Raw genomic sequence first — 13,863 nt, forward strand, 5'->3', positions numbered from 1 at the left:
ATATACCATGCGTTCTTGCTTTCTGAGCGCCATCTTGCACCATTCCACTAGCCCGGGGTTAACCGGTTAAACCTGGAGTTATCATGGTTACCATTACAATTTGACACTAGGTTAACGGTAACCACTTAACCCCGGGTTAGTGGGATGGTGCAAGTGGGCCTAAATAAAATACTGTTACTCGTATGTGTTTAGTGTCGTAAAGAACGTTTTTATTTGCTTTCGCCTTAGGAACTTGAACAAGGGTAGTTTGCTGATTAAAAACAGTGAGCAAAATTCGATTTTGGTGTGAGACCGAGACAAAATGACCATAAGAATAAAATGTAATTTCAACATGCGGGGCTAATACAAATTTCAATTTTAATTCAATTCGATCTGTCCCTTTCCTCCCGGGGAGTCGGGAGGGCGTCAGCGCGTAAACAGTGTTTATCAAACGCTCCCATTTAAAAATTAATTTAACTGGTACAAAGTGAGTCGTCTGCTATTAAACTTACATCAAAATATGCGTAATTAGACAGTGTTTGTATAGTGCATAAACTCAGTGAAAATATAAGTTAGAATTTAGGAGAAATTACATAAAACCTTTTATAATCAAAAGTGCGCGCGAATTCGGCAAACGATTTTAACAAAACGCGAAAAGTTATATGAAACGCTGCGGCACTTGCGACGTTTTGGACGTTGAATACGACGCTGCCAGTTCTGAGAATTTGAGTGACCTCTGTTGAACTTTGAACAAAAAGTGTTATTTTGTGAACATTAATGCTTTGTTACTTCGATAATATTATTGATAGTTTACTTAAACCACACTTAAACTAAGTAAACAACAATTACGCCAGACATTATGCCGCCAAAGACACAGGTTACAAAGAGTGCTGGAAAAATGACGCCTACAGCGTGCGCTAGATGTAAAAATTACGAGTATATAAAAAGCCTAGTTTCGTGTGCATTATGTAACAACAAATACCATTTTGACTGTGCTGGCTACCCTGAAAAACTGTACCGCCTGAGGAGTGCGGATTCTAAAAAACAATGGAAATGTAAGTCATGCATAGAAATAAAAACTGATCCAAATTACCCGAATATCCAATCACATATCAGAAATAAACGAAGATCATCACTTTTTAACGACACTTCGAACACAGTATGCCATATTATGACACCGGAACCACAATCTGAGTCGCAAAACGACCTAGAGTTGACAAATCTGCACAGCGCCTACCATAGTCAGGTATCCGGAAACGAATCATCAGACGAGTCATTTTTCTCGCCCAACAAATTACCAAATACCTGCTCAACCTTGACAAATAGCATGGAATTTTTAAATGATACGGTTGACCGCGCAGCTGATTACATGGAAAAGCAGGAATTGCAGGATACTATCTCTCAGCTGAAATCTCAACTGGACGATATGCGAATCAAACTTGAGGATTCAATTACAAAAAGAAACGAACTGAAACTAACAAATTGCAAACTTTTAAAAGAAAACAAAGTCCTAAAAACTTTGTGTCAATCTCCGACGGCCAGTGAAGGCAAGGTCATAAACAAAAGAAGAAGACACTCCTCATTGCATGCAGGAACCGCATCAACGCATTCTCCGTGCAAAGACCGTAAGCTTGAATTTGACTGCAATAAAAAATTACTATATTTACAACAAGAAATAGATAAACTAGAAACACAACTTGACGCAATAAGACGAGTGAATACTGAGCTGATGGACCACTTAGACTGCCTAACACAACAATCGCATATTCCAGAAACTAAAAATACAAATTCAATCCCTAACATCACAACAAAATCTTCAAGGAAGATATGCATAATTAGTGGAAAAAATGAAAAACATACCAGAGAGTTACTTCTAAATAACTTTGCTTCGGATGAAGTCTGCCACTATATTATTTCTGGCGGGAACATTAAGGAACTAGTAAAAGGGATTCACACAAAATTGGAAGGCTTCACGTTGAACGATTACTGTATATTATTTATAGGAGAATCTGACTTCGAGGTTACACAGAACTACTCACACATAATTGAAGACCTGAAAAACCAACTACTAACCGTCCAGCATACTAATATTATTATATGCAGTCCAGTCTTCAAACTAAGTAGATTCGCAAATATATATAATAAACGAGTGGAGGCGTTCAATAACCTATTGTACCTGGACAATCTCGTACATGAGTATGCGTATCTATTAGATAGTAGTAGGAATTTAGACTACTCTCAAACAATGTTCTACAGAGTATCGGGAAAAATAAATAGGAATGGAATGAAAACCATTGTAACTGATCTAAATGCGCTTATAATAGAAATTGGAGCTTGCTCGTTCAATCTTGATACTAGCAGAATTGATATCGAAGAAAGTACAAATGTGCTTTCCAAGCAATGTCACACCAGTCCTGTCATAAAAAAGAAAGATTTTTTTCGTGCCTAAGACTTCATCAGTTTCTAACTTCACAATTCTCCATCAAAACATAGCTAGCATTTTGTCAAAACAAGATATACTAGAGCTGACAATACAAGAATTACAAGAAATGGGTTACGACCCAAATGTGATCTGTCTAACAGAAACATTCCTAAGTGTAGGCTATGAAAATTACGTACAAATTAACAATTTTGACGTTGCAACCGGATTTTTTAGAGAAAAGCGAAGAGGGGGAACCTGTATTCTAGTTAAAAAAGGCCAAAAGTGCAAAGAGCTCACCTTTCTTAAAGATTTTGCTACCGAACAGGTATTTGAAGTTTGTGGCGTAGAATTTACACAACAAAAACTTATTGTCATATGTCTCTATAGAACTCCAACGTCAAACGCTAACGTATTCCTAAATAAACTAGACGCTCTTCTGCACGATTTGCAGGGCAGATATACGTCAAAATATCACATTGTGCTCGCTGGCGACCTTAATATAAACACGCTAAAGAGAAACCATGTAGCAACTGAATTACAAGATCTTTCTAAAAACTATAATCTGATTTTACACATTGATGTTCCCACCCGTAAGCACTCGTGCATAGATCATATAATCAGCAATATTCCAAACGCTAAAGCAATAGTACTTCCACTTCATTTATCAGATCATGACACGGCACAATTGTTGAGTTTCCCCACACAAAAAGTCACACAGGCACCAACCTCATTTTTCGTCTACAAAAGAGACTACTGCGCTGACAATATAAAAAAATTCAAACATTGCTTAAAAAGCTTATCCTGGTCAGAAATTTATGAGCAAAGAGACCTAAATTTAGCATTCAACAAGTTTCACGAGCTGTTTTGCCTGTTTTATAACCTATGCTTTCCAATAATACGAATAAAGAGAAATAATACTAATAAAAATAAACAAAATTGGATCAGCAAAGGCTTGAAAATAAGCTGTAAAACTAAACGTAACATTAGATTCAGGTACTACAAAAATAAAATTGAAAGCGATAAGACTATGTACTCTAAATATTCAAAAATATTAAAACAATGTATCTATTTGTCAAAGAAAAAGGCAAACGCAAAATTTATAAATAATAGTTCAAATAAATGTAGAGCATCGTGGTTGGTTATCAAAAATCAAATATCCAACAATAAAGCACAGGGTATGATTGAACACATAAAACACAATAACATTGACGTACCTGATCCCATAGTAATTGCATCTATTTTCAATGACCATTACATAGACTCTACGCATACATTATCAAATGCCCATCCTTCTATCTATAGAGGTATTAATCGAAGGGTTAACTCGATGTTCTTAAAACCTTTATCAGAAAATGAATTAAAAAATGAAGTTTTGTCACTAAACAAAACAAATTCTGAGGGATACGATGGAATCAATACACACATTACAAAGGTGAGCTTAAATGAAACTGCAACAATCTTAACGCATTTAATGAATCTTTCTTTTTCATCAGGCACTTTTCCCGAAGCTCTAAAAATATCCATTGTCAAACCTCTATTTAAAAAAGGTAAAAAAGAAGATGTTAATAACTATCGCCCGATAACTTTAATACCTATTATTTCCAAAATTTTTGAAAAATGCATGCTTAAAAGACTTATTGATTACTGTACAACATATGATATAATTAAAGAAGAACAATTTGGTTTTCAAAAAAATAAATCGACTACTTTGGCTACCTTTTCTCTGCTTAAGCTTATATTGACAAATATTAACAATAACTGTATAACAACGGGACTATTTTTTGATTTGTCTAAGGCGTTTGACTTCGTTTCTCATCACCTACTATTATCCAAGCTTGACAGACTTGGCATCAGAGGGCCGGCACTTCAGTGGATGTCCTCATACTTAAGCAATAGACTACAATGCGTACAAATTAGTAAATTAAATGAAAATAATGAATTAGTTAATTACTCATCTGATTTTAGACACAACAAATATGGAGTTCCCCAAGGAAGTGTCCTGGGACCGATTTTATTTTTGTTGTACATAAACGACATAACTGATATAACAAGACACCGTTGCATCTTATACGCCGATGATATTTCCATCATAGTGACATCAAATAAGGAAAGTAGTTCTGTTAAAGATCACGAACTTGATATAATTAACACAATAGAAGTAATAAAGCATTGGCTTGATTCTAATAATCTAAAAATTAACCTAGACAAATCAAAATATATCCAATTTAACAATTATAATTATAATCTCAATATCACAAGCATCGAAAATGTACCACAAACCAAATTTTTAGGAGTACTCATTGATGAAAAACTCGATTGGAAATCGCAAATCGATAGTGTAACCAATAGATTAAATAAATATGTATATGTTCTTAAGCAGATCAGTAAAATCACAAATATTAAAACTGCAATTTCTTGTTACCATGCCTATGTCGAATCAACCTTACGCTATGGGTTAATATTATGGGGCTATAGCACTGACATAAACCGAGCGTTCGTCGCACAAAAAAGATGTTTAAGAGCAATACATGGAATGCGGCCTGACGAATCCTGCCGACCACTATTTAAGAAACTCGGTCTTTTGCCTCTTCCAGCGCTCTACGTATATGAAATGTGCATATTTGTCCATAAGTACAAGTCCATGTTTAAAAAAGCATGTGACAGTCATCCTCGTTCTTGTCGAGACCCAGACAGACTACTACCTGATGCCCATTCTCGATTAGCAAAACATGAAAAAAGTTGTCTGGTTAATAGTGTAAAAGTTTATAACAAAATACCTATCGAATTCCGCACTATGAATATTATTTTATTTAAAAAGAAATTATATGAATGGCTTAACAACAAAAACTTTTATAGTATGAGTGAATTTTTTGACACAGGTTAAATTAATTTGTAAAATTTTAGTTTTTAGTTACAATTTTGCATACCAAATGAGGTTAAACATGTAAACCTACCATATGTATTATGAACATCTTTGTAACTGGTAATGTTTAATGCAAATAAATGATCTTTATCTTTATCTTTATCTTTAAAAAGAGAGAAACGTTCTTAATAAACTCTCGAAAAAAAATCAGTACTAATCATTCAGAAACTCGTTCTCTGAGAATATGTCTGCGGTTGCGTCTCATTGCCACGATTCTTTTCATACATTTTGTATGGGTCGCGGCAATTAGGCTGCAGACATATTTTTAGGGTTCCCTACCCAAAGGGTAAAAACGGGACCCTTTTACTAAGACTCCACTGTCCGTCTGTCTGTCACCAGGCTACATCTCATGAACCGTGATAGCTAGACAGTTGAAATTTTCACAGATGATGTATTTCTGTTGCCGCTATAACAACAAATACTAAAAAGTACGGTACCCTCGGTGGGCGAGTCCGACTCGCACTTGTACGGTTTTTTTAATGACCCACGAATAGGTCACTAAGATTTGACCTGATGTATTAATTATTTTTAAATTTTAATTTGGTTTTTAATAACATACAGTTAATTATTTAAATATTTTACACAATACGGTACTTACAACCGAGCGTTTCCTTAACGGGAATGTGATGTGTATTTTAGTGTCTATTATACAATTCCCTACGTCTCAAAGATATAAGATCTTAAGTAACATACATTCCCTAGTACAATAAATCGTTTTTAAATTAACAATGCAGTCATAAAAGGCCTAAGCACCATTATACTTCTATGCAGTGATACCCATTTGGTTGTGACTACAGAATACAATGGCTATGACGAACGAACTTACAAAAGAATCTAAAATATACACAGCTACTCGAGGTACTTAATATTTTGGTTTAGCGCTGATAAAGATCGTAGAGAGTAGAGATATGTGAAAACAATAACTATCATTACTAGGCACCTACTCATTGTGTTGTGTTCCTGCCGGTGAGTAAGGTAGCCAGAGCTCAAGGAGTGCTAGGGTTGGCAACGCGCATTTAACACCTCTGGAATGCAGGCGTTCGTAGGCTACGCCTGCTGACGCCAACTGTAAAATACTTCAACCTGCTGCAATATCCTTAAATAAACATTAAGATATGAATCTTATCAATAAGAAAAAAAATACATACCTATATACCTTACGTAAATTTAGTAGTACTATAAGTTTAACATAATATTAAGACGCATGTATCCAATTTACATTTTGTTACCTCGTCTTGAAATAAAGAAAGAGAGAAATAAATAAAAAAAATACATATCAAATATGTAATTTTTATCAATGGGCACCTTTGCGCCTATAGAAGCTATTCGTACTTTTAATATTAAAGGTAGATTTATGTTAATTGATATAATCGATTTTATCGCAATATAATAGCAAAACAAATAAGTAGCAATTTTTATAGCTACAGTTCTTGGTATAATAAAAGCTACCTTTGTAATCTCACAATAACATAATAGTTTATGCAAAACCATGGGAAGTAGTCTTTATATTTAGCGTTGCGGAAACAACTAACTGCATATGTCATCAGTTTTAAATGACACTATTTACTACATCCGTCCAACCGACATTCAATTGTGAAAATGTAACAATTTTTTATATAAAGTTTTTTTTTATAAATGTTTCAAGTCTCAAGAACACACAGGCCAATACGAACGTGCACCTATCAAACCGATAATTTGAAACACATTGTAATCATAAACCAATTTTTAAACAATTTTTACGTCTGCGAGCGATATTCCAAATTTTACTTTTCGATATTTTTCCATATCAGTTAGCAGTCCTTCGCGCTTTCATTCCGCTTGGACTTCTCCGTAGGTAGGTACAAGTATTATATAGTCAAGTGCGAACCAGACGCATAAATTATCTTCTTCTTCTTCTAAGTCGGTCCCTCACTGCTGAGGATCGTGACTCCGCTTACTAATTTTTCCTATGGCAGCTCTCCACTTCTCCCTGTCGGTTGCTTTGTGGAAAGCGTTGCTTAGTGTGATGTCCATCTGGGCGGATATTTGGTCACACCATCTCGTTGGACTTGGTCCTCTAGGCCGTCTGCCGTCCACCTTTCCCATCACCACAAGTCTTTCCAAGGTCTCTGCGAGCTATGTGACCGAAGTATCTTAGTACTCGTTGAAGACAGATGGTGGATAGTCTAGGTTCCTTTTCCATTGAGCTGCGCTAATATGGAAACATTAGTGCGGCGTGCCGTCCAGGGTATTCGGAGCATGCGCCGCCACACCCACATCTCAAATGCATCGACTTTTTTCCGAAGATCCGCTTTCAGTGTCCTGGTTTCCGCCCCGTAGAGAAATATGGGAAAGACAAGGGTCCTAACTATTCTGATTTTGGTTTTGTTGAGAATATTCCTGTCTTTCCATATTCTCCGGAGCTGAGACATTGCCGATTTTGCCATACCGGTTCTTCGTCTGTTTTCGGCCTCAGATCCGCCCCTGTTGCTCAGAACAGCGCCTAGGTATGTGAACTCTTCAACTATTTCATAGCTGTTAAGGGCGCCTGTTTGCTGACGGGTATTGAATCTGTCAACTATCATGATTTTGGTTTTTGTCTTATTGATAGTTAGTCCGTATTCTCGGCTTGTGTCTTCAAGGCGGTCCAGCAATGTTCTCATTTCGGATTCCGTCGAGGCAAAGAGTGTGGTGTCGTCCGCATATCTGAGGTTAGAGATTTTGCATCCACCCACCGTAACACCTCCATCCCAGTCCTCTAATGTACGTCGCATGATGTGCTCTCCGTAGATGTTAAATAGTATCGGGGATATGATACAGCCTTGTCGAACGCCCTTCTCGAACACGAAACGACTAGATGTGGTGTTCTCCACCCTCACCGTTCCAAAGTCAGAGTCGTACAGGTTATATATTAGCGCAACCAAATGCTGCGGGACACCAAACTCGCTCAGGACTTCCCAAAGTTTGTTCCACTTTACACAGTCAAAGGCTTTCTGGTAATCCACGAAGCACATGACCAACGGTTGTTTGAATTCATAGCACTTTTCAATGATAAATTATATTGTATGTTTTTTGACCATTTGTCCACTGTATGTTATTTTATATCTTTTTTTATTTTTGTCTGTTACCTGTCGTAATTCTTCTGACTTGATGGTCTCATCGGAAGATCAAGGCTGGAAGTCGCCAGCAATATGCAGAGATGAGGTCATTTCGTGGCACTTTATTCTTTCCACGTTTTATTATGTGTGTGGGTCTTGTGTGTGTTAACGAATAAAAAAATCTTCTATTCTATTCTGAAGATTGCGGGGAGAGGGGCGTCACAGCAGATATATGTAGAGACAGGGCATGCATGCACTTAATACATGTTAACACCTTAATGTAACCATGGTTCTGCAATAAATGAAATGAGTCTGAGTGCAGGTGTTATTTATTTAATTTCGTATCATAAATAAACAAATGAATGTAAATTAATAATAATCCCTAAGTATATTCTGGGTAGTTCTATTATTAAACTGAAGCTGCAAACTCTGTAAAGCATTGGCAAAGTTATCGTGCATTATTTGGTGTTCGAGAGGTAACTTTGACTGAGCGAACTTTCTATCCACTTAGGTTCCAAACCCTCCAATGTATAGTCTAGTTATCTAGTATTAAAGGAAAACGAATGACATACGTTTAAATGACAACATATTTATTAAACTTTAGAAAATACTTCTCGAGCTGTTTGTTCGTTCTTGACTGTTTAGAAATCATTATTAATTAGGTACATTTAAAAATCATACACAAAATGTACATAAATAAAATACAAAACCCCCCTTGCGCTAGTCAGACTCGCACTTGTCCGTTTTATGATTTAATTATACTGTTCAACTTCCTACTTCTTAAACTAGGTAAGTAAATATTTACTGTTATTTTACTTGCTAGAGTAAACTGATCATCTGATCTGAGATAGATCTAATTATAGATCCCTTTAGCAAAATGACGACGTTAGCCGTATTTAATTAAGTTTACTCTACTTTGTTCCAATCCAGTCAAGAGTCAATATCATTACGCCAATCGAGAAATTAAATCGGCAACATATGAAGATAATTGACATATATGGAGGCTTATTCAGATAGTAATTTCTTGTTATCAAACGGTTATAGTCAGCTGTGGCAGATCCATACCCCGGTTTGATGGGGGCAATTTGGTTTAACGGTAAATAACGGTAAAAAGTGCGAGGACAAGTAAACCTTACTTAAAATGGATGTCGATAAAATTATGACGTACTATTATGTAATTTTTTAATGTAATACCTACATATAATAGGGTATTATATTGTATTTAAAATAAATTATTTTACACCATGCATGAAATAAAGCACCAGATAATTATTAGAAAATCACAGATAGGTGTTATTTTTAAACACAAGTTCTATTTAATAAATCGAATAGAAATATAAAAAGTAGGTGAGTTGACCGTGACGTCTCGATGTAATGTTCCATATAAATTCCATATTAGCAAATCGTTTTGACAGTTCTAAAAAAGTAACTGATTTCACCAGTAGGAAAATACCCTATTATTCGATATAATTTTAATTATTGTCAGAATAACTTGAGTCGAATATTTAAGTCTCGGAGTAATTAACAATGGAGCCGCCATTAACAGGCGTTCCCCTCTGTCGAAAATAGGCGGCCAATGGTCAACCGCATGTCAACCATATGTATGGACTGACGTTTATCTGACATGACGTACCTATACATTTGATGTGCCCCTCCCCCGCAAAAAACGGCAGACTATTTTGTACCGAAAATTTTAGACATGGCGTCTCCGTTGGTTATATCCTCTAAGATTTAAGTTGCAATAAGAATAAATAAAAAAGTTTGCAAATAGATAATGAATGGCCTAACGCTCCTGAAGTCTGCTCCGCACTCTAAGAAGACTCTAATTAAATGGGAATGTTACGCGAAGCTCTGCATAGGAGGCGCCACTACCACATTCCATCACAATTTGGGGGTTTACCGCGAAATAAGAAAATCGAAATTTCGTTATATAACCTCTCTATCACTCTTGCATATTCGAGCGATAAAGAGGCAGATAACTAAATATCAATTTTCACGTTTACCGGTAGGCCCTTTGACAAAACGCCTTGATGCATCAATGTCATATTTTAATGTCTGTGAAAACTTGTCAAAAAACAGTTTAAGTCACAGTATGTATAAGTTACTCTATGGTTTACTATAGGCGCCAGTGTTGCACTCTGGTGGTAGAACATTGCAGTAATACCCCCTATACAGTCGTGTAATAGAAAATGACAGTTTCAATTACTTTGGTTGACGAATTAGTGGCAGTCCAACACCCAAAGAGTGCAGTCGTTTTTCTCGTCTTGAACTATATAGAGCAGTTAATACCACCATAATATATTCGTTATTATTTCATTAGATATTTTAAAAAATTGTTTTTATTGGAGACACGTTTCAAAAAGGGTATATCTGTAAATAGTCAATCGCGGGAAATTGTATATAATGTATATAAATATTTTGCGAAGGAAGCGGCAACTTTTAAGAAGAGCGATAATTGTAAATATTTTAATAAACTTTAAGATCGGGTGATAGAAGCAACAGGCATTTCAAAAAGTACTTTAAAAAGAATTTTAAACGAAGCCAACCAGAAATCTCCATCTATGCCTTTTGAAACGCCACAGAGAAAGATACCGAAAAAAGATTATTTATTAAATTTAGATAGTTTTGATTACGACGTAATCAGGAGAATGGTATATGACTTTCATTATAGATTCAAAGAACTCCCTAATTTGAAAAATTTGCGATTGAAATTAATAGAAGCGATAAATTTCAAGGGTTCTACGTTCACGCTACGAAAAATTTTACGAAAATTGGGATTTCGGTATTGCAAAACCAAAGATAACCGAAAAACTTTAATGGAAAAACATGATGTACGACTTAAAAGGACACAATTTTTATCTAAAAGAAAAAATGTAGAGAAGAAGGAAAAGAAATAGTGTATATGGATGAATCGTACATACACACCTCGCACGTTAATGGCAAAGGCTGGTCAGACTCTAGCAACGCAGGGATTAAAAAACCAATTTCCAAAGGGCAACGTCTTATTATAGCTCATGCCGGCAGTGAAAATGGTTTTATACCTGGTGCGTTGCTTATTTACAAATCTACGGACACAACGGGAGATTATCATAAGGAGATGAACAGCGAAAACTACGAGAAATGGCTTAAAAATCAGCTCATTCCAAATTTGCCGCAAAACTCCGTGCTAGTAGTTGATAATGCCCCATATCACAACAAACATACCGAAAAGATGCCAAATTCTAATACCCGGAAACAAGATATGATAGATTGGTTGAAAACTCGCAACATTCCAGTAAACACCCGACTAAACAAACCCGATATTTACGAAATTATCTCAAAACACAAACCAGAACATATTCAATATTCAATAGATAAAATAATGGCTGAACATGGTCATTCTGTTCTGCGGTTACCTCCGTATCACCCAGATTTTAACCCTATCGAAAATATATGGACTCAAATAAAACAATATGTAGCCCAGCGTAATGTTGATATGAACATGACAAGCATCAGGAATCTTCTCCAAGAAAAGGTTAATATGATCGGTCTGGAAGACTGGCGAAAAGTTTGTCAGCACGCAGTTAAATGTGAAGAAAATTTCCGTAAATACGAAAATAGAATTGATAACTACAGTGACCAATTTATAATTGATACACATGACTCCGATAGTGATGATGATAGGCTCACACCATAGCATTAAAAATGGTAATATTAACGCAATTTTCTAATCTTGAAGTTTTACTTTTATATTATAAATTCAAATCTACTTCTCCTTCTTCTTGGTCGTGACCTCATCACTGAGGGACGTGACTTTATTGGGCTATTCTTTCTATCACTGCTCTCCAGGCCGTTCGATCTTCAGCCATTTGTATAGTTGCCTGGAGTGAAGTCCTGGTAACGTCTTGGACCACATCTGTCCATCTTCTGGGTGCACGCCCTCTACTCATACTTCCATCGACACTCCCAGTAATAATACGTCTTTTAATGCGTGTGCGTGCCACGTCTGATTGTATGATCGAAGAAAATCCAATATGCGATAGGTATTCTCAGCTCTATATAATTTCTTCCAGAAGCGATACATGGTGAGATGACATTCTGTTTTCAAATTTACCTCCGGTCGAAATTCAAATTCTGATTCCATTTTATTTAAATTATGACAATAAGTCTAATCGCAACATAGTTATCTAGCGAAATTTAATTTAAGTGCCTTTAGATTAGGGTTTATTTTATGTTGATGCTAATTGTCCACTTAACTTTTTACGATAACTTCAAAAAGTTTTATCAGCTATTAAGAAAGCAGAACAGCAGTATCACCTTCGTACGTTACCGCCGATAACCGAAGTCTTTTTCTTAATTACGAAGGTTCTTCTAAGATCTCACGGACTGTACTTAACGTTAACTTCAAGCTTCAAGGATGTGTCACATTTGGTAAATATGATTTAGAATTTGCTTTCTATAGATATCGATAACACTTAAGTCGAAATTTAATTAATCACTAGCAGTGATGGTATGTTCTTGCTCCCGAAAAACCGGACTATGCAGATCATAGAGTCAGACCGTGGAAAGACTGAAAAGTCTGCAGCGATTTTGATAGCCCACGCAGTGCAAGTGTCATTTTAAACGTCAAACTTCTATGAAATTATGACGTATAAATAACACTTACACTGCGTGGGCTATCAAATCCGCTGCAGACTTTTCTTAGTGCGACTCTATTCATCACCGTTTGATTACAAGAAATTATACCGACTAGCTGAATACGCCTCTTGATATTTTAATTAATGAGTAACCTGGTGAAGTTGAAGCAAATTAATAAATACATTTTAATAATGATCGAATACTTCCAGTTTAAAATATTGAGAATTTTAAAATAAAACCATTTTAATTGCCGCTCAAGCCGGGTAGAGATGAATGTATTTTACAAGCTTTTATTTACTTTCACCTGTCCGTTGTCTGTCTGTCTGTCGGTCTGTAATCAAATCTTGCAAGTTAAATTTGATCCTCTTCCCGGTTTCCGATTGAGCTGAAATTTTGCAATTTTTGCATGCATGTATAAATCGGATGACAATGTAATATTATGGTACCATCGAGCTGATCTGATGATGGAGACAGGAGGTGGCCATAGGAACTCTGTGATGAAACAACGCAACCTAATTGTGTTAGGGGTTTTTAGAATTGTCTCGATGAGTATTAGTTGTCTGTCGTAAGAACAGTACAGTCAGCGATAAAAGCTTGTACCAAAAATGAAATTTTTGCCAAAAACTTATTGAGTCAGTGTGTGATATAATTTAACAGTGTAGGTAAACCAGGTAAGTACTAGGTACTAGTATTTTATATTATAAATCTGTTTTGTTTATGTTACACAAATCGCTTTCTTCTCAACCTGCTTCTCCTATTTATCTTCCTCTTTATTTATTTAAAACTTATTTCAAAAAATACAAAAATAATTTACAAAACGCAGAGTTAGACTCGGTTGCATCAAA

At 35.7% G+C, this 13,863-nt stretch overlaps 1 long non-coding RNA gene across 1 annotated transcript in view; it reads right to left on the reverse strand.

Annotated features, from left to right (window-relative positions):
• The window catches only part of LOC134806469 (uncharacterized), a 200,981-nt gene that overhangs the window by 50,993 nt on the left and 136,125 nt on the right, over positions 1 to 13,863 (reverse strand). The gene's annotated exons all lie outside the window — the stretch shown is intronic.

The sequence above is a fragment of the Cydia splendana genome, chromosome 3 (assembly GCF_910591565.1).
Source record: "Cydia splendana chromosome 3, ilCydSple1.2, whole genome shotgun sequence".
Taxonomy (NCBI): Eukaryota; Metazoa; Arthropoda; class Insecta; order Lepidoptera; family Tortricidae; genus Cydia; species Cydia splendana.